The 22639-nt window shown below is 39.1% G+C and overlaps 1 long non-coding RNA gene across 5 annotated transcripts in view; it reads right to left on the bottom strand.

Annotated features, from left to right (window-relative positions):
* Window positions 1-22639, bottom strand: part of LOC147343553 (uncharacterized) — a 22906-nt gene continuing 267 nt past the window's right edge. For 2 of the 5 annotated variants that reach the window (XR_015156102.1, XR_015156103.1), the window contains exons 2-4: window positions 15486-15557; window positions 1414-1888; window positions 1-293 (exon numbers count right to left, since the gene is read on the bottom strand). This is a non-coding gene — a long non-coding RNA (uncharacterized LOC147343553). Of the gene's footprint in view, window positions 294-602; window positions 1889-15485; window positions 15558-22155; window positions 22493-22639 lie in introns of those variants that run through there. The other 3 variants (XR_015156101.1, XR_015156104.1, XR_015156100.1) reach the window with 3 other exon arrangements.

Raw genomic sequence — 22639 nt, forward strand, 5'->3', positions numbered from 1 at the left:
CCTCAACCATTTAATCCCAAAAGTCTAATAAGGGAACCTCTTTTTACTCCATGAACCTTCAAATAAGAGACCGTAAGGGTCAAGTAATAGAAGCAAAATGGAAGCTTCAATGGCAAACAAGTTGTTGACAGTTTTTCAAGACTTCGTTTGGAGCATAATAGATTGGAGAGAATTGCAAGTTTGCCCTAAAGAGGCTGGAGGGTGTGGAAATGGATGGAAAGTAAGTGCTCTATGGCTGACTTCATTTACCTGTTGCCTGCTTGACCTCGAAATTGTTGAAAGTCAGCTTCTCACTGTTGAGCAAAATACACCTTAATGTTGTAGCTCTCAAGTATAGCTGGACAAATGGTCAAAAGGCATGCATAACTATTCAAACAATCATCTATACATTCTTTATAGTTATATAAGTATATAATAGTTAAATAATTGTAGGCATTTGAAAAATCATGTTAACTTTAAACACCTAGCATGTCAGTGCAAGTATCTCAGGGTGTAAAAGGTTCATGAAGAACATGGCAACACACATCCTGCTGCAGATAATATGTAAACATCTCAAATCAGTTCTGTTTAAAGAAAAAAAAAAACAAATTTACAAATCCTGATTTTGTGTATTTCAAAGAAAAATTTTATTTGAAAAGGGCATCTTTATTCCATTATACTACTACTTTCAAAACATTTTTAGGGCACCTCATTTGGAATGGCCTTTTGTTCCAGAAGCATATTCTTTTGAATTGCCTTAGCAATTTAGTGGTAGAAAATATTTGTATTTTGTTGATTGACTTGTTTTTTATTTACTTGAGTTTATGGTACAAAGTACACTGATCAGACAGGTCCTCAAATATTCTCATCAAGTTAGAAGATTCCCAAGCCCTCACTTTAGAGTTTAGAGCTGCGGGACCAGAACAAAGGGGAGTTACTTCTGAGTTTCCAAAGCTGGCAATAGCTCTCAGACCAGCTAAAGAGGTGGTCTTGAGCTGGGCATGTTGATTGACATCTGAACTGAGACCATGAGGCTAGAGGGGAGAGAGGTGTGAGGGGAGGTGGGGGTTGGGGATAGTACAATAAAGTTCTCAGGGCCTCAGGGGTCATTCTCCAGAGGGATGTTTTAACCACTGAAAGGGGAAGGTGTGCTGGTACAGATGACCTGTAGGTCGACTTAAAGAAAAATTAGCTATTGTGATACCCAGTGAGTTCTTCCCAGGGCCCACACTGAGAGAGGATGGTCATTACAGCCACCCAGCTACCCAGGTGGTGGAGAACACCCTCTTCCCATTCTCAGAGTCTTTTCCTCCAACAACATCTCAAATGATTATGCCCTGGAAAGAAAAGAGGGCAAGGGCTTTACCTTAGACACTTCCCCAGACAAGTGATAAGAACAGGCTGGTGCTGGAATCTTTCCCACAAAGCACTTACCTCTTGTTTTCCTTCCTCCTGGATGTCAAGCTGCTACTGCTCCCAGCTGAAGCGGCTCTTTGCTGTCCATGCTGTGGACACCTTTGCCACCAGATGTCTGCGGATTAAATCCACTGGGGAGTGGCTGCTGAACAGCGTTAACAATCTCACTTTGCCAACATCATTGGGTTACGATGAAGAGTTGTGCCTTATCACCAAGCAAGACATTGTGGGGAAGGTAAGGAAGTAAGTGTTAGTTGCTCAGTCACGTCCAACTCTTTGCGACCCCATGGACTGTAGCCCGCCAGTATCCTCCGTCCATGGGATTCTCCAGGCAAGAATACTGGAGTGGGTTACCATTTCCTAGTTTTTTGGTCATCACAGACTTCCTGGAGAAGACTGTTCTCATTAAAATAACCTCCAATGTTTTGTTCCATTCTGATAGTTAAGAGATGGCCATCACAAACACAGTACATGCTCTAAAATCCGACATGACCTATAAAAAGAATAAATCATTCAATCAATAAAATTGGCGAAATATCAGCAAAAAAAAAAAAAAAAGACTTGTGATGTAATAACCAGTGGATGTCACACTAATGAAAAGGGAGAGGAGAGAGCCAGTTCTCTCTTTTGGACAAAGTTCATCTTAGGAGAGTCTGATAGCAGCCTAGCTCTCTAAATCTCCCTCCTTCCTTGAGAAGTCTTCGTATTGCACACAACCCTCTGCCTCCAGGAGGCAGCATTAGGGCATTGATTTCTCAGGGAATAAAAAACGCAGGAAACAGATAAACATGTCATTCATCAAACATGTACTGGGCATCTTATCTGCCAAACACCTAAGGAGTTTACATTGACTGGAGAATATTTGGAATGGTGCTAACAGGTTTCAGGAGCAAAGCTGCCTACTTCCAATTCTGCCAGTAGTTCAAGCTGCAACGACGTGATCTCTTCCAAATATGCCAGCTTTCATGTTTTTCTATTTCTCATTTCCAGCCCCTCTTCCTGTGATCAGCTCTCTTTAGATGGATGATAGTTTAGGAAATGCTCTGATCACTTCCAAGTGAAGCAAAAGAATGGTTACTATTCAGTTCAGTTCAGTCACTCAGTCGTGTCCGACTCTTTTTGACCCCATGAATTGCAGCATGCCAGGCCTCCCTGTCTATCACCAACTCCCAGAGTTCACTCAGACTCATGTCCATCGAGTTGGTGATGCCATCCAGCCATCTCATCCTCTGTCATCCCCTTCTCCTCCTGCCCCCAATCCCTCCCAGCATCAGAGTCTTTTCCAATGAGTCAACTCTTCACATGAGGTGGCCAAAGTACTGGAGTTTCAGCTTTAGCATCATTCCTTCCAAAGAAATCCCAGGGCTGATCTCCTTCAGAATGGACTGGTTGGATCTCCTTGCAGTCCAAGGGACTCTCAAGACTCTTCTCCAACACCACAGTTCAAAAGCATCAATTCTTCGGTGCTCAGCTTTCTTCACAGTCCAAATCTCACATCCATACATGACCACTGGAAAAACCATAGCCTTGACTATCCTTGTTTGAACAAACTCAAAAGATTCCAGACGGTACATGAAAGGCTTCTGTCTGCTTCTTCGATCACCCTGGCCTCATTCTCTTCTCTTCAGGACTTTAACACTTGCTGCATCCTTTCCCTGCAATGCCTATTATAAAGGCTCATTCTCATCCTTTGGGTCTTATCTCAAATATCCCTAACTCTTTTTATTTTTTCACTGGAGTGGGTTGCCATTTCCTTCTCCAGGGGATCTTCCTGACTCAGGGATCAAACCTGGGTCTCCTGCATTGCAAGCAGACTCCTTACCATCTGAGCGACCAGGGCATAAATATCACTAACTCTTAATAGAGTATCCCTTATCCTAAGGAATCACAGGTCCTTCTTTATCTTATTTTTTGCTTAGTCATTTTTTCCTTGACTAGTATGGAGGCTTCATGAGACCAGGCACCTTACTGTCTTGTTTATCAGCGACTGGCACTTAAGTAGGTGCTTGGTAATTTTTAAAATTGTAGTAAAATACACATAACACAGAATAAACCATTTTTAAGTGTACGGTTCGGTGGCATTAAGTACATTCATATTGTTGAGCTGACATCAATACCATCCATCTCCAGAACTTTGTCAGCCCCATGCCTTCTACCCCTGGCAACTATGGTATTCTACTTTCTGTCTTTATGAATTTGACTACTCTAGGTACTATTTGTGGAATTTCTCTATGTGAAAACCTATGTGTCCTTTTGTAACTTGCTTATTTCATTTAGCATGATACTTTCAAGTACTGTCCCTACTGTAGCACGTATCAGACTTGCCTACCTTTCCAAGACTTCCTTTTCCTTTCATTTATATGTACATATCGCACACTTTGTTCATCCATTCATCCATCGATGAACACTAGGAATTTCTTAATTAGAAATATAAATTAGGCTTAATTGAGTTTTAAAATCACAACTAGCTAACTAATGAACAATTAGTATGTGCTTAATTTTATAGCTAAAATCCCACTTGCAAAGCCAAGAAAGTAATAAGCATGAGCACTGAATTCTGATGGGGACAAGAAAAAAGGTAAGAATATATCACATGTTTTGGAAATATTCATAAGTCCTTTAGCATCAGACTACTTTTATTGTCAAAGAAGTGTTAACCCCTCAGTTGTGTCTGACTCATTGCAACTCCATGGACTGTAGCCCTCTAGGCTCTTCTGTCCATGGGGTTCTCCAGGCAAGGATACTGAAGTGGGTTGCCATTCCCTTCTCCAGGGGATCTTTCCGACCCAAGGATCAAACCTGGGTCTCCTGCACTGCAGGCATATTCTTTACTATCTGAGCCACCAGGAAAGCCCATTGATTGTCAAAACAGAATACAAATGCAATTTCATTCCATTTTCTTAATTTAAAAACAGCACCTAGAACAGCAGGCAATGCTTTATTAATTAACAGCAATCTTCTTAAAAAATTATTTTGTGCTACCTAGATAAAATTTCAGTTTCACAGTTATGAAGCCAAGATTAAAGGAAGAACTGAAAGAACAAGTTGCCTGAACATGAGGAAAATGTAATAGAGGAAAACAAAGAGAAATCTGGATTTTATTTATCTAATTACACCAAGGGGAAGTGGAAAATTGAAGAGGATCAGAATATGCCACCCCCAAATATGCCACTTTGGCATAAGCATTGTTTTGAGTTGAGGGCAACTGAGAAGCAGCAGATGCAAGAAAAACTCTCTGCTCTCCCCTTTCTGGCTAAAAGCTGAGCACAGGTTTACTTTTGTGAGGCTGTCACCCTCTCCTGGACCAGGAAGGGAAAAACAACTTTTGTCACGGGTGATGGAGATGGTGCCGAGATGAGTCCACATAAATAAAACCTTTCTCAGTAACCCATCTTCCGTTACTGTCCTCCTGTATTTACTTTCCCACAACTTACCACCCACAGAAGTCCAAACCCCTTTCACTTTGCCTTGTCACTTCTCTAGGATTTAGCACCCATTGTTAAGATGGTATATAAGCCCCCTGCGTTTAATTGATTCTTTGGATATTCACTTTATATGAAGGTCTCCATGCATGTGAAAATATTAAAATCTTAACATCAAACAGACAATAAAGAAGGCTGAGGGCCAAAGAACTGATGCTTTCAAACTGTAGTTTTGGAGAAGGCTTGAGGGTTCCTGGGACTGCAAGGAGAGCAAACCAGTTAATCCTAAAGGAAATCAACCCTGAATATTCATTGGAAAGACTGATGCTGAAGCTGAAGTTTCAATACTTTGGCCACTTGATGTGAAGAGTCCACGCATTGGAAAAGACCCTGATGCTGGGAAAGATTGAGGGCAAAAGGAGAAGGGGGCGACAGAGGATGAGATGGTTGGATGGCATCACCAACTAAATGGACGAGATTGAGCAAACTCCAGGAGATAGTAAAGGACAGGGAAGCCTGGCATGATGCAGTTCATGGGATCATGAAGAGTCAGAAACGACTTATTGACTGAACAACATCAAACAAAATTTGTATGCCTTTTCTCCTGTGAGTGTGTCTTTTGTCAGTCTTATTCACAGGCCCCAGGCACAAAAATCTAAGATGAGTGTTTTCATCCTCTACATAATAATTTGAGAACTTAATCCACAAGGAATTTGCTCAATGAGTTTTCTTTTAATGAGGAAGGAACAGTGGTATAGTAGAAAGAACTTTGAAGTTAGATAAGCCTGGCTTGAAGTCTTGAATATACTGTTTAATATATGACCTTGGGCAAAGTATTTAAATTCTGTGCCTCAATTTCTGCATCTATAAAACAGATAAGACTGACTCAGTGTAGTTGTTGTGAGGGTTACGTAAGATGAAATATGTAAAATATTTTAGTTTGTATCTGTGTTGTTAAAGATGGATGGGAAGAGCTAAGAGTTTAGGAAGCAGGATAGATGAAAAGCGAACCTTAAGCTTTTCTCTCTTTCTCAACTTCGGGCTAATATGGAAACATAGAGGGGGCCCATTGGGTTAGCTGGCAGTTTTGTGCAAAGAACTTTGCAACTGAAAGAGGTATTTGAGAAAAACCCAAGACCTCAAAGAGTACAACATAAAGCACAGAAGGGAAGCAGCTGCTGTGGGTATTGCTGAATGATTCACAGGAAGAAGGAAGAAAGGAAAGAAAAGAGACTGTCTGGCTGAATATCAATATGTAGCAAGAGCTTTTACCCGATAATTCTGCTTTAAGGGGCCTCTATTAAGGACATAATCCAAAATACATAAAAGCATACAGATGGTCATCTCAGTCTTATGAGATAGAAAACCCCAAAACAACCTGAATGGCCAAAAATTATAATATTTTTATATGGTAGAATATTACTAGGACTTCCCAGGTGGGCCAGTGGCTAAGACTTTGCACTCCCCATGCAGGGGCCTGGGTTCTATCCCTGGTCAGGGAACTATATCCCAAATGCCACAACTAAAGTTTCCGAGTGCCACAACTAAGACCCAACGGAACCCCCCCCCCCCAAAAAAAATTTAGTCATTATATACAAATGAGTATAAATAAATATTATCAGCTCAATTATGTAAAAAAAAAAAACAACAAAGGAACAGGTGAAAAAAGACTGGAAGGACATATAAAAATAATGTTAAAAGTACTTTGGGTGGTAGATTGTGAATGTGGAAATTCAATGTATTTCTTTTTAGTGTTGCCTATTTTGAAAATTTCTACCCTTAATTAGTGTTATTTTAGATTTTGCTTTAATGTGAACCATTTTTAAAGTTTTTACTAAATTTGTTACAATATTGCTTCTGTTTCATGTTTTGTTTTTTTTGGCCTCAAAGCATGTGGTATCTCAGCTCAATTAGGCATCAAACCCTGACCCCCTGCAGTGGAAGATGAAGTCTTAACCATTGGATCACCAAGGAAGCCCCCAATGTCATGTCTATAACCTTCCCTCTCTAAAAACAAACAAACAAACATCAGCACCACAACAAAAAAAATTATTCAAAAACTATACACAGAAAAATATCTGTAGTGCAGGCGATCTTTGATATTGATTAAAAGGAGATCCAGTCCCTTCATGTTTCAGAATTGTAGGTGGCAAGATGGAACTTAAAGAGCCTCAGACCAGTGTTTCCTCCAGAGTAGGGGCATCTCTTCCCACTTCATAGGGAGAAAGCCCTCAAGAGAGAGTCTGCACACTTTCAACAGTAAATTGAGAGTCTCAATGGAAGCCTCAGAACTTTGTACTGTAAAGCATGGAAGAGAGAACCCTGGTGAGACTTTGGGGACTATAGTTCCCAATATTCCACATTACCATAAAAAGACCTCAACACAACTACTGGAGAACATTTGATCTGGAATAGGACCATGTGCGTATGTTTGATAACAAGAGATTTAAATCTGATTACTAAATCAGACAGCTTCCCATTCCCCGGTTACAGCAAGAGTTTAAGACTATGTTTTTATATCACAGGCGCTTTTGTCCTTCTGAGAAGGCAACTAGGAACAGATGACTGTACCACGGCTCAGACAATGTATTTTCCTCTTGCTGACATTTCACTGCAAATAACATTTTCCATGGTCCATTCCACAGGGACTTTTTTCTTTTTGGAGTTCCATGGTTCTTTGAGGTCAGAATTTTCGACAGTTATAGGCTCTGTGCCCCTCATCTGATTTGCAGGAAATATGTGAGTAACTTCAGGCCAAATGCCAAGGATACCAAGCTGATCCCAAAGTGTCAGCAAAGCTTCTTTCAATCCTACCTTCACAGGAGCTACTCATCTCTTCGTTTTTAAGATTTTCTAGGTGAGTCAGTTCAGAGAAGGCAATGGCAACCCACTCCAGTATTCTTGCCTGGAAAATCCCATGGACGGAGGGGCCTGGTGGGCTGCAGTCCATGGGGTTGCTAGGAGTAGGACACAATGGAGCGACTTCCCTTTCATTTTTCACTTTCATGCATTGGAGAAGGAAATGGCAACCCACTCCAGTGTTCTTGCCTGGAGAATCCTGGGGACGGGGGAGCCTGATGGGCTGCCGTCTATGGGGTTGCACAGAGTTGGACATGACTGAAGCGACTTAGCAGCGGCAGCAGCAGGTGAGTCAGTTAATGAACTGTGTCTCCTTGGTTTATAAGCAAACATATTAGACCTTCTTGACAGTTCTCACTGAAATCACTCTCTCTTGACTTTCTGAATGACTCCACAGCACAGCTAAGTTTAAAGTAATCTTCACATAGCTTCTTTCCTGTTTTTAATCTTTAATGTGGATAAGGGGTCAAGACTCATGTATTCACTCTGAAATTTTTGCATGGTGGTCTGTTTAGAATAAAACACGTAAAGAATTCTTCTCTCAGCTAAAATGTTATATTCTAACATATATATGCATAGAAAATCTCTGGGAAGACTGGTAAGAAATTGGCTTTCTCTGGGAAAAGGGGTGGGGAGACAGGCATGAGACTGTACATACACAGTATATCCCTTTTTACTGTTTGGATTTATCATCTGCATGTATTTTTTAAAGATGTTTGAATAAATTTAAAAAATCATAAATGAAAGATAAGAAATCCTGCTTAAATTGACACTTATATCATGTTCTTGGTTGGGACGACTTATCGTTGTAAAACTGTTTAGCCCTCCCACAATTATCGATGAATGTACTGCAATTCCAATAAAATTCTAGCAAGATTTTTTACGGGAGTTTGACAAATGAAGGTCAAAATATCTACAAATAAATAAACCTCCACAAACTCCCTAATTTGAGAAAAAGGAGGGATTCACCTATCAAATATTAAGACGTGGTATTGAGCCAACAAAACTTAAAAACTGTACTTCAGGTAAGGGACAGACAAAACAAACAAGGAAACAGAATAGGAGTGTGCATGAGGGTTGAGTCAAGTCATAGGGGAAAAGAAGGATTATTTAATGGATCATGGTAAAATGGTTTGCTTCAAGAAGAAAAAAATAAAACTTTGTCTCTACCATACACCATATACAAAAATAAATCCCAGTTGGATTAAAGGTGTAAAAGATTAGAAAATATTAAAGAGAGGAAAGTTTCTTTAAGATTTCTTAAAACAAGCCTCTCAATTCACAAATGGATACATGAATACACCAAAAGTAGTTTTGTTTAAGTAGTTTTGTTCAAAGAAAACATACTGGCAATGTTTACACATAGCTAACAGACTGGTAAGAGATATTTATAGTATTTAAAATCAATAAGGGGAAAAATAGCTACAGAGAAATCATGCAAACCAGTAAGAAAAAACAGGAAACCCTACAGGAAAATGGTCAAAGAATTTTCATAAAGAGATTCTCAACCTCACCAGTAATTAAATCCAAAGTGAAACAGTTATGTGTTTGTTTTTACCCAGTAAACTGACCAAGATTAGGAAGTTGGATAGAACCAAGTGATGATGAGGATGTACAGAAGAAACACCCCAAATGTTGTTAACTGGTGTTAACTGAGTGTTAACTGGTGAAGCCCTTTCCAAGATAAATTCGGAAGTATTACATGAAAGTGATAAAGTCCACATGCTATTACATAGTAATTTCATTCCTAGATATACACTAGAGAAAATTTTAAATGGTTCACAGGGTAACTTCACAAGTACTCACTGTTGTGTTGTTTGTGGTGGCAAGGCTGGCAGCAATTACTATTACCCAATAATGGAGAATACTAAACATTTCTCATACCTTGTAAAAATGCTAAATACATTGCAACAGTTAAGCAAATAAGTGTCACTTTAAGAAAAAGACTCTTCTCTAAAAATCTAAATTTATATAACAAACAACATGAGAATTTGTATTATTAAAATATTCTTTTAATTTATATCAGGATAATGGAAAAATTTTTATTAGAAACCAGAATACCTGACTCTACCATTCAGGAGCTATTTCACTTGGGGCTAGAATGTAGCCTAGATACTTAATCTATTCAAGCCAGTTCCTTCATCTGTGAAATGCTGTCTGCTTCAGTGTCAGTGTGAAGAATAAGCATGAAAATATTTTGTGAAATATGAAATGTTATAAACAAAAACCTAAGGATTCATTAAAATTACCCTTTTGATGTAAAGTAGCAACTCCTTTAATATATTTTTAAATGGGTTTATAAGAACAGAATTTACACATGACTCAAAAGGAAATGTGCTATAATACAGAAAACTCTATTTCTGGGTTAGTTACTCCCAAGCACAGTAGGAGGTAGAATATATATATATTAGAACATTCTGGATAACGTAAAGACAGAATGAAAGTAGGCTATGGGAAGCTCCTATTTTCTCTTTAGAATAAACTCATTACTTCTTGAACAATTTTTAGAATTCCATTTTAATTGATTAATTTTAGCAAAACTTTTAGGATTTGTGTGTGTGTGTGTTTGTGTGTGTGTGTGTGTGGTGAGTGGTTGTCCTAGGGTTTACAATACACATCCTTAACTTTTCGGTGTTTCCTAAAAGATATTTACTTATTTATTTAGCTGTGTTGGGTCTTAGTTGCCACAACTCATGTAGGATCTTAGTACCCAGACCAGGGATCAATCCTGCATCCCCTGCATTGCATGGCAAACTCTTAACCACTGGAGCACTGGGGAAGTCCTAACTATCCAGTGCTTTTAATGTTGTAGCCACATAAAATAGAACACTAAAAATTGCATGCCTCATTCTTTTCCTTCTAGAACCCTACATGTTAGATCTTTTGGTATTATCTTATATAATAGGTCCCTGAGGTACTGCTCATTATTTCATTTTATAGCAATTTTCCTCTCAGACCTTCAGAGTGAATAATTTCTATTGATCTGTTGTCAAATTCGCAAATACCTCCTTCTGTTCTTAAGGTTATGCAGTGTAAATTTTATTCAGACATTATACTTTTCAGTACCATAGTTACCGTTCAGTTCTTTTAAAATTTCTTTACTGTTCTGAGATTTTCCGTATTTTCATTCATTACAAGTGTGCTTTGAGTCCTGAGCATAGTTGTGACAGCTACTTTGAAATCCTTGTGCTGAATTCCAACAACTGATTCACTGTGGGGCTAATTCACCACTGAACTAGGTTTAGAGGGTACATTTGCCTACTTCTCTGCATGTCTAGTAGTTTTAGATACTATCCTGGATGTAGAGAATGATGTACTTTAGAGCTCTCACTTCTGTTATGTTCTCTAAAGAGCAGCAATGTCTTTTTGTCTTTGTATACAGTGGACTTGACTGAACTCAAGTCAGTGCAGTGTTCTTGGGTTTATCTGGGCTGCTTGGAGTCCACCTTGCATTTGGGTAGTTTAGGAGTTAGCTAGAGACTTGGGCAGTTTCTACACAGACCTTAAGGCTCCCTCTCTGTGGCATTCCTCTTTCTGGGATTTCTCCTCCACTTTCCATTTTTTGTTGTTTTAATTGCCTCTTTTTCATCTCTTTGGTGAGGCAAGGATTCCCAACCTAGGGTTATGGCAAAGGCCTGACACATGACACCAGGCACTAGTCATGAGACTGATGGCAGTTTACAGTCAGTCACACGTACTCAGAGCCTGGGGGAGGATACCAGACACCATTTAGGGCTTGCAGGGATGTACCCGGTCCTCAAAACAAGAAGGGTTGTTTGGCTACAGGACCTTTTAGGACCATGGGAGCAGAGTGGGGAAGGGAACTTGGTGTTAGGCCATTTGTAGCCTTCCTGTTTCTGCCCAATGTCAAAGCAGCACATGATATTAACTCTAGGCCCTGTGTCACACTGTGGTTGTGCTGGAACCCACTCTCTGGCTCTTCAAGCCAGTACATCTGCAAGTTTCCAAGTTTACATCATCCTACAGAACTGGGTGCTGCAGGCTAAAAGACATAAAAATAGGAAACTTCTGAGTGCCATTTCATTCTTTTAAGTATTGACTTCCCTCCAGAATTTGCCTTCTTTTGCTTGCTCTCCAGTGCCTCTTGGTATTTTTAAAATATCTTATCCAGAATTTATAGCTGTTATTTGCAGAAGAGTGATTTGATGGGAGCTCTCTGGTTAATACCAGAAGCAGAACTTTTGAAGTTCATTCTTAATCTTTGGCTGAAAGCAGTTTAACTAAATAGCTGAAGAAATGACCAGATACAATTTATTGATTATAAAAGGAATTGGGTGGAGTCTTTGGAACAATAATAGTAAAGCATATTAACTCATAGCTGTAATTAATAACTGTAGGGCTCAAAAAGTATCATCCCATAAGATATGTACATTTTGATTTAGTACAAATTTTGATTCCACACAAATAATTCCAAGTTCAGTTGGACTCAGCACTCATCAGATAAAATCCAAGAAAAAAAATGTGTTTTATTTCATATTTTTTTACATACTGCTATAATAGATATGAAGGGGAAAAAGCCATTATTTGACAACATAGTCCCATATTTCTTCTTGAATATGCACCATCTTCCATAAACCATGATTGACTTCTACCAATTTTCTCTTATTCTGCCTTGCTTCTACATTTATTCCTAATTTGATTTTATTTATACTTATTCTTATAAGCATTTTCCTAACACTCTATATTCGTTCTTCTGTATCCCTACAAGACTATAAATGTCTCCTGGACATGGATCAAAGATTTGATTCTGTTTAAATCCATATACAGCACATACTTGCGTATGTCAATTATTCTTTTTTTCAGTGACTCCTATCAAGACTTGAATGGATAAATTGGGTTTTAAATTTCTTCAGAACTCTGGATGTGGCTGTTGTCTTTGGTGAGCCCAGAACCACTTACAAGAGTCAATGGCAGATTACGAACACGGCTAAGACTTCTTATGGCAAAGGATAGAGAGCAAAGTAACCGGAAAAGATGTGCTGGGAAGTCCAGAGAAGTTACTACAGGCTTCCAATGTCCTTGGTCTGAAGCTGCAAAGAATCCTCTCTCTCTCTCTAGCGGCAAACTACAAGCATATTTAAGTACCTCTACCTGTGGAAGCCCATTTGAGTCTCAGGGTCCAAGATTTTTACGGGGAGCTGTTAAAGTACACACATTATGCAGTACAATCAGCTACAGCAGCTGAGACTCAGGTCCCCAGCCGTGAGACCAGGTGGCCGTGTTGCGCAAAGGAACCTGACAAGCCAGTATGGCGTGTTCCATTTCTCCGGGTTCACCACAAAATCGTCACTAACATAAAAAACATTCCACAGGCCAAATTCCCAGGGCCTGCCAGGTCAGTCATGGTTTCCTTGGAGACATGCAAGAAATAAGCAACCAGACCCGCTGCAGAAACTTTTTCTCCCAAGGGTCTGTACGTCCTTGCTATCCCTTATTACCAACTCCCAGCTTACTGACAGAAGTAATACGAAGCTAGCTAAGTCCTGGCATGTGGGAAAATGTTTTTAAGACTATTGCACATCTAAATCATTTCCTCTAGTCTCTCTATCTACCCTTTCCAACACGTTCCCAGACTCAAATTTCTACAGTGGGCTCTTCTTTACAAACAAGTAGGCTACATTTAGGAAGCAACAGTTAATGCTGTTTGGAAGAAACATACGTGCTCAGTCGTGTCTGATGCTTTGCAACCCCATGGTCTGTAGCCCTACAGGCTCCTCTGTCCACGGGATTTCCCAGGCAAGAATACTGGAGTGGGTAGCCATGCCCTTCTCCAGGGGATCTTCCCAACCTAGGGATCAAACTTGGGGTCTCCTACATTGCAGGCAGATTCTTTACCATTTGAGCCACCAGGGAAGCCTACTAACCCCAACTGATATTACCTCCTGGAAATTTTCTATATCTAGTTCCTTCATTTCCTATAACCTCACTTCCTTGTTAATTACTCCTTCCTGGCTTCTCCGTCTCTCTCTTCCCAGGTCATTATTCATTACAGAAGTGCTGTCAGCCCCATTCTTTCTAGAAAGCAACACATCATACACCGAAGAATAGTTTCTGAAAAAGATCCCTTACATGAGGTATCATAACCACTCAAGTCACTATATTCAGTTGTTTTCCTGTGTGTTATATATGTAACACATATAATATCAATTTTATTAAAAAATTAATTGATTCCTATCCCAAACTGAAAAATACGCCCAGTGGGATGGAATCTATTTCTTGGAATCCTTTGAACCATGGAACAGAAATAATAATAACTGCTTCCTGTACCTCATCCTCTCTTTGCTTTATGACATCTGGACTCTTCTCCCAATCTTTTTCCTTTTTCAGCTGCTATATTCAGAGTCCTCTTCATTAGGTACTTCTGCTTAAATTTCAATCATGTAAAGACCACAGCTCAGTAAGGGACAGCAGGGACGGACTCCTTCTGCGGTAGACACGGTTCATAGGTCCCTTCTGTGGTTGTAGGCACAACTTATATGTGGCATGAACACAGAACATCAGCCTGAATATGAACTTTCAAACATTTAACTCATAACAATGATAACCTAAGGTATTCAAGTAAGATTGCACAAAAATTAAGAAAGCTCTTAACAAGTTGAGGGCTATACTGAACGAGGAAAAAGCTAACAGAACTTCTCCTAAACTGCTAAAAAAAACTTTACACACCAAAAAAATGTACTTCTGAGTGAAAACTGTCTAGATCAGTTTCTAAAGGGTGATGTCTTCAAATCTTCAAATTTACTAATTGTGGTATTTCTTAATGTATGCAAAGTACAGACATTACCAGCAATAGTAGCAGAAAAATCCTCATTAAAAGTGAACTGAAGCTAAACACTATGTGCTCCTTTCCCAGTGAGTAGTATACATATACATTTTGTTATTGTAGGATGCACGGAAATCTTTTTGCTTCTTTCATATTAAAAATAAAGTTTATATTTTGTTAAAGCAATAAATATATTTAAAAAATCAAATGTGCGAAATAATATATGTGAAAACAATGCTCCCTCTGACTCCAGATCCCCAGGCTCTAAAGCCAAGGCAACTATTATTATAGATTAACACTGGACTATTCTTCCAGAGATACTTAATGTGAATAGTAAATAGTAATAATTCTAAAGCTAACATCAAGGAACTATATTCAGTATCCTTTAATAAACCATAATGGAAAAGAATATGAAAAAGTGTATATGTATAACTGAATCACTTTTCTGTAGAACAGAAATTAATATAGCACTGTAAATCAGCTATACTTCAGTAAAATAAATTTAAAATAATAATAAAGCTAACATCATGTAAGGAAGTCAGTAGGCTCTTTTGAAATTATTTTTGATCAACATGCCACTTTTCAAAGATTACATTAGATAGGCTATTAGTCCAACCCTGAATTACAACTGTATTTTTTGTTATACGTAAGTGTTATGAATAGCTCCTACAGATATAATTTAAATGTCATGATCCCTAAATCTTAATTCTCATGTTATAACCACTACCATGAATGGCTCAAATAATCATTCCTTTCTCTGATTCTTCTATTTTTCCTATAACAGAAAGTTTTTCAGCCTCTAATACTTTCCACATAAATTTCCCCCCATATCTTTTATATCTTTGTTCTTTTAATCTAATTCTAGTATTTACTTTCAGCAGATAACAGGAAAAAATATTTCTACTGTCACTTCAGGCATTTCTTCAAGGTTGTCTCCCTGATGATGTCATTTCCATGACCAAAGGGTATTATGCTAAAGGATCTGGAATGTACACCAGAGTTAGAACATGCAAAAGATGCCACACCTCAGCTGCAGGTAGGTAATGAAGAACACAATCTTATGTTTTCTCCAGCAGAATGGAAAAAATGAGGGCAGTCTAGAAGACAAAAGAAAATGAGATAAATTATTTGTTAAATAAATATTTCCAAAATGTGGCTATTTTATAGAACTAGCCCATTTAAAAACACTTGTAGCAAAATAAGGTTATAATTTTCCAGAAACATATATACTGAGTAAATCGAGATACACTGGTTTCCATAGATTAAAGAATCAAGAGAACCCCAATTCATGGAAATAAATTAGATAAGCAATTTTTTAAAATCTGTTACCCTCAGAGGCTAAATCAATATTCACTGAAATGCTGGATTAAATTAACCAAACTAAGAGCAATTAATGAAACAATAGCTCCAATAAAGCCTCATTAAGTAATCAATTAGAATCATTACAAGGAACAAAAGATTTAGCAGAAAGCTCCTGGCCAGTAGCGTGAAAGTGAAGTCGCTCAGTTGCGTCCAACTCTTTGTGACCCCATAGACTGGAGCCTACCAGGCTCCTCCGTCCATGGAATTTTCCAGGCAAGAGTACTGGAGTGGGTTGCCATTTCCTTCTCCAAGGGATTTTCCTGAGCCAGGGATTGAACCCGGGTCTCCTGCATTGCAGGCAGATACTTTACCATCTGAGCCACCTGGGAAGCTCAGCCAGTAGCATGTTTTATTTTTAAAAGACCATTTTTATTTTAACCAGAGCTGAAGGCATGAGGCATTTGCCCTTGAAAATAAGTAACAGTCTAAAGGAATATAGGAGGATTTCTCATAATTTTGATTTTGTGATTATTTGGATAATTACCATTCAGGAAATTCTAATTTTCCTTTAGAGGTGATTTTGTCAAATTCGCTGCAAGACTTCTCAGAAAAAGTAATTTTATAATATCCCAAGTTCTTAATTTTCCCCCACTCTATGGGTACTGTTCTCCTTTCCAGTGATTATGAGCCAAGATTAACTAATATTTGTTTTACTCTTAAATTTTTAGGTGTATACTTATTTCATGTATCGCAGTGTGACCTTGGGCAAGTTACTTAACTTATCTGGGTCCCCATATTGAAGTGAAGTGAAGTGAAAGTCGCTCAGTTGTGTCCAACTCTTTGCAACCCCATGGACTAGCCCATGGAATTCTCCAGGCCAGAATACTGGAGTGGGCAGCCTTTCCCTTCTCCAGGGGATGTTCCCAACCCAGGGATCAAACCCAGGTCTCCCACATTGCAGGTGGATTCTTTACCAGCTGAGCCACAAGGGAAGCCCGTGATCCCCATATTATCACCTGTAAAAAGAAGTTAGTCTAGAGTTGATCTTTAACAGGGATTCTCAACCTCTTCACCATCTTTCCCTACAGACATTGTTAGGGGAACCATTGACTGAAACTGCCTGCCCTGGCCAGGCCAGATAGTAGCCATTTGCATGAGTTATCTTAAACAGGAGGTCCTACAAAGGAAGGCAGAACTAACAAGCTACCACCAACCCGAAGAATTCAGAAAAGTTCTAAAGCAGAGAAGAGAAGCCAGTCCCTGTCCTACCAACCTCCCAGAATCCTCCTTGCTGGAATCCATCTTGGCTGAGCAATGCTCACACACCCAGGGAGGACCCAGAGTCAGAATGATTGGCCAGAGACAACCGGGAAGCTAATCCTATCACCATAAGATCCAAGACTGTGGGCCATGCACGTAGCAGAGCTGTTCTCCTGGGTTCCCTTACCCCTTTGCTCTCCACTTGGGCCCCCCTTCCCAATAAATCCTCTTGCTTTGTCAGCATGTGTCTCCTTGGACAATTCATCTCCCAGTGTTAGACGGAGCCCACTCTCAGGACCTGGAAGGGGTGCCCCTTTCTGCAACAACACAACGGTTACGATGAATTAACATCAGTAGTGGTTCACCCAGCTACTGGGTGAGGGCACCTGTTGCCTGTCCTGTCTTCCTTTAGGGGACATCACTGATCTAAGATTAGTGTTAACTATACAAGTCTGTGGAGAAGGAAATGGCATCCCACTCCAGTATTCTTACCTGGAAAATGGGGTTGCAAAGAGTCAGACATGACTGAATGACTTTTACTTATACAAGTCTATAGTGATCAGATTAAAAATGACCATCTGAAATTGTGTAACCTTGAGAGCAATTTTTTTGTTTTTCCTTCATTCAACCTATATTTACTCAGCACTGTTCAGGGCTCTGAGACAACAGGCACAGTTCTTGAATAAAATCATCTTTTTTGAAGTACTTAGTAAAAAAGAAAAAAAACACATAATTTAAAGAGGGTTAGCCTATGCTACCATGGCTTTCAATACATTACCTCTTCACCACACTTCTTTGTCCATTTGATGAAATTAATAGGAGAATCTCTACACCAGATTAAGCATAGCATATGTCAAGCACTGCCCCAAGCTTTAATCTCAAACTTGCAAAAGTAAGAGGTCAAAACTTCAGTTTACAGATTTTGGCTACTCTATGATTCTAGGCTATTATTGGGTTTATTGCATATCTGCAAAAACATTTTAAGGTACGGTACCACTCACTGAGATAAAGGGGTATGGATGAGGACAAAATGTGCTGGCATCTCTTTTACCACACTTATGGATCAAGCTATTTCATTATTTGTACAGGTTAAATGATTTACACCTGCAATATCAACCATTTAATTTTGGACAGATTTACTAAGTTTCCCCAGCAAAATTAGGCCAGAGTTTCAATTCTGAACATGAATATAAATCTCTCTTCCCTAAATTTTAAACCCTTTCCCCTGCTTTTAGGAAACATAATTGCATAATTCAAACTCCTTCAATACTGTGACCTAGTTCCCCCTCTTGGTGTTATAAATGGCTTGTGTAACTATGGTAACCATCCAGGGAATATTGAATGTTTTTCTGGTCAGCAATATGCAAAGTATACCATATGTTTTATTTTTCTCTCTGGGATAACCAAAGTGGATAATACATGCTTGCTTTTCTTCTTAGTTATGGGAATGACATTTTATCATACTGAATTTTCTATGACGATAGACCAAGTCATTCACAGTAGCTCCGTTAAAAGGTTTTAGGATCGTCTCTTGCTGCTAGTGGTCATTCTAATTGCTGCACAGCACGATAACCCACAGCAGGATTGATTGTGTACACCAGTCTGTGCTGTCTACCTCATAAACATACAGGATAACAATACTAACATTAGCAATATTCCATCCTGAGAATCTGGTATTTTCTTAACTTCATCCTTTAGTCCTAGATAAAGTGTTTCCTTAAAGCAAAAAACTAAAATGGAATCATCTTGGGGGTCTACTTAGATACCAAGAAGACTCATTTCCAGTTTTTAGTGATTTCATATGTCTTCTTTTTTGCTCTGTTTTCCTACAATTAAGGTGCGCTCTCGTGCTCTGCCGTGACTGACTCTTTGTGATCCCATGGACTGTGTAGCCTGCCAGATTCCTCTGTCCATGGGATTCTCCAGGTAAGCATACTGGAGCTGGGTTGCCATTTCCTCCTCCAGGGCATCTTCCTGACTCAAGGATTGAAACTCCATCTCCTGTATCTCCTGCATCTCCTGCATTGGCAGGTGGATTCTTTACCACTGAGCCACCTGGGAAGCCCCACAATTAAGGTATGCTACTTACATAATAAAGCAATCAAAAATGCTTTAAAATTGAGCTCACTGGAGATGTAGATTCTTAGTATTTGCGCTTATTGTTGTTGCCTATTGTACTAATGAACTGATTTCAAGTTTTAGGTTTTTTCAATATAATTAAAATGCTTCATTTGGACTTCTAGGACAAATTATACTCTAAAACAAATGCCTAGATTTTTAGAAGATTTATTTGCAATAGATGTAATTACATTTCTACAGGGGGCTATCAATTAGTAAACTTTCAATATGAAGATTTTGTTTAAAAGTGATTTCCTTGAATTTCACTATATTTTACATAATGCTTTCCAACAATCCAAACATCTTTAGAAAAACACTGCTATCTGCTTCACTGAATTAAATAGGGAATTAACTGCCTCTTAGTGGTTAGAATGGAGAAGGCAATGGCACCCCACTCCAGTACTCTTGCCTGGAAAATCCCATGGACAGAGCCTGGTAGGCTGCAGTCCATGGGGTCTCGAAGAGTTGGACACGATTGAGCGACTTCACTTTCACTTTTCACTTTCATGCATTGGAGAAGGAAATGGCAACCCACTCCAGTGTTCTTGCCTGGAGAATCCCAGGGACAGCAGAGCCTGGTGGACTGCCATCTATGGGGTCGCACAGAGTCAGACACGACTGAAGTGACTTAGCTTAGCTTTAGTGGTTTAGAAAAGGCCTCACTAACCAAATGCAGTGTGGAACAACTGTGCCAAGTACACTCGTCAAACAAACCAAGTGTGAAAAGGCATCAATTAGACAATAGGGAAATTTCAATAGTCTGGATATTAAATGATAGATAACTTTTGAATGTGATAATGATGTTGTAGATTGTGTTCATATTTAAAGTATTTATGGAGAAAAATCATAATAATGCATAAAGGATAAGGGAGTGAAATATTATGGGCCATATATTGATAAATGTTCAAGCTGGTGAATGGTATATTTGGATTTATTGTACTATTACCTCTACTTTTGTGTGTGCTTGAAATTTTCCAAAGTTTTTAAAAATATTAAAAAGTAGAAAAAAAGAAAAGGATTTCAAATTTAATTGGCCTGACTCAAGCAGTAGCTGAGTTTTCTCAAGAGGTGTCTTTAGGAAACCTTCAGCACTGCTTGCTAGTTAAAGTTTTCCATCAGTTTGCAGAGAGTTGTTTTTTTTTAAGAAGAGTTGTGTGTGTTTAGTTGCTCAGTGGTGTTTTTAGTTGCTCAGTGTGTGTTTAGTTGCACCTTTTTGAGACTCCGTGGATTGCAGCCCACCAGGTTCCCTGTCCACGGGATTTTCCAGGCAAGAATACTGGAGTGGGTTGCCATTTCCTTCTCCAGGGGATCTTCTTGGCCCTGGGATTTGAACCTGTGCATCCCCTGCATTGGCAGGTGGGTTCTTTACCACTGTACCACCTGGGAACCCGCCTTCATAGTTTGAAGGGGCCTCCCGAATACCCTGCCAACCCTTTACAATATAAATAAGGGCCTCCAGGGACCTCTTGGGCTTCCCCTGTGGCTCAGCTGGTAAAGAATTCACCTGCAATGCAGGAGACCTGGGTTCAATCCCTGGGTTGGGAAGATCCCCTGGAGAAGGGAAGGGGTACCCATTCCAATATTCTGGCCTAGAGAATTCCCCATGGACTGTATAGTTCATGGGGTGGCAAAGAGTCCGACAGGACTGAGCAACTTTCACTTTCACTTTTTTCCAGGGACCTCTTAAAAATTTCCTACCAGGAACCTCTTACAGTAACAGATTTATAAATTAATGTTAACATCAGACAGTTCTACTAATTTGAAGGTGTCAGTAACTTATCTTTTTTAAGGTTACTTTTGTACTTTTTCACTTTCATACTGAAAAGCAAATAAGATGTCTTTTTTCTTTACTCATACAATTAAACGTCACCAATTAACTTCTATATTTTGGAGAATTGGGGACTTTTAAATATTGCATTTAGCAGGGTAAAGGAAAAGGCCCCAAATTTCCAGTTAAGTGACTATTGAGAAGAAAAGAACATGATAAATAACCAAGGTCAAGGGCTGAGTTTGGGGAGTACAGTGATTTTTTTTTCATCTCCCCCCACGCTCTGCTTTCACAACTATGGTAGGAATAAATGTTGATTATCTTTTATAAATCAGCATAGCAAGAAAGCACATCTCTAACAATTCACATACACACATATATTACCGTATCAGAGTGTTCTTTATAGGTTTAGAGCAACACAAGCTGAAAAGTCATTATTTAGATTTTTTGCTTCTTTTCAGCTTGTTCAATAGAATTGTGAAAGGTGAAACTAATGTTTTCATTTCCATATTCATCCTTCCTTCCTCGCATGCTGTTCATAGTTCCTGGAGGGAGTGCTTTAGGTATTATGAATCATTGCTTTCTCTCTCTCACTTCTAGTTTCTAACAATGTGTCATACCGGCCTGCAAATCACTTCTTAGGCTGAATAAAACCTATAGGCGCATTTTGTGTCAAATCTGAATCAGTAAATTATAGGGCATCTTGTATTATTTGGGGCCTTCATTAAAAACTGGCTGATTTAAATATATTAGTACACAAATTAGCAGAGTTTAAGAAAAAGGTGATTAAAATTCAATTCTTAGCGGTGACTTTTTTCACAAGACCTGGCCACTTAATCTGAAAGACTTCCAGAATGACAACAAGAAAATCCCTAGGCAGTTCTCAAAAATATCAACACAATACACTGTACTGCCTAGGTTGATTTAATATTCGAGTGATCAAAACCTTGAAGCCTCACAGCACAAACACACGACAGTTTCTGAGTCCTAAGCCATGTTATCTTGTTCCCAAGACTCAAATTTCCAAGAGTGCTTTTTTTTTGGTTTGAAACTTAAAATATCCTCCAGATCAAGGTCTAGATTGCTCTTTGCATGTCAGTGGTTATGTACTATTAACAGCTGTTTCAAAAGAGCTCTAAATAGGTCACCAGACAGGTGGCCCACCACTGCGAACCAACTGCATGTAAGGAGAAATTCAAATTTATCGCCCATTCAGGTTTTCTTTTTAACGCAGAGGTACTACTCACAATAGTGCTTGTTTACACAGGCAATTGTTAAAGTTCCCCATGTATTTGTTCTCTTTACACCCATTTCTTTGAAAAAATACACGCTGTTATATATACACCGAGTCCATACGGAATTCAAATCAACTCCTCTGCTGGGCATTTCATTTAACACCAGACAGAAATTTAAACCGTGAGTGCCGATCACGTAAGACGAGGTAAGTGCCTGACTTCTCATTAGGTTTATCCCGGCGTCTCCATCACCCCTTCAAGCTGGGCCCACAGTGGTTTTGTTTTAGGTCGAAATGTTAAGTTGACCGTGCCCCTATCGCCGCCAGGAAGCCGTCACCTCCGATGTTTCAAGTTTAAACGTTCTGATCCCCGAGAGTAAAACATTAAAAACAAAAACAAAACAAAACAAAAAAAACGTTGTCTGTTGGACAAACAGGTACAGGGCAGAGTCTGCCTAAAATAAACGCGAGTCTTCAAAAGTTGGAGGGCGGACCAA

The sequence above is a fragment of the Bos grunniens genome, chromosome 27 (genome assembly GCF_055505025.1).
Source record: "Bos grunniens cultivar Pamir isolate PY7600 chromosome 27, Bosgru_T2T1.0, whole genome shotgun sequence".
NCBI classification, from domain to species: domain Eukaryota; kingdom Metazoa; phylum Chordata; class Mammalia; order Artiodactyla; family Bovidae; genus Bos; species Bos grunniens.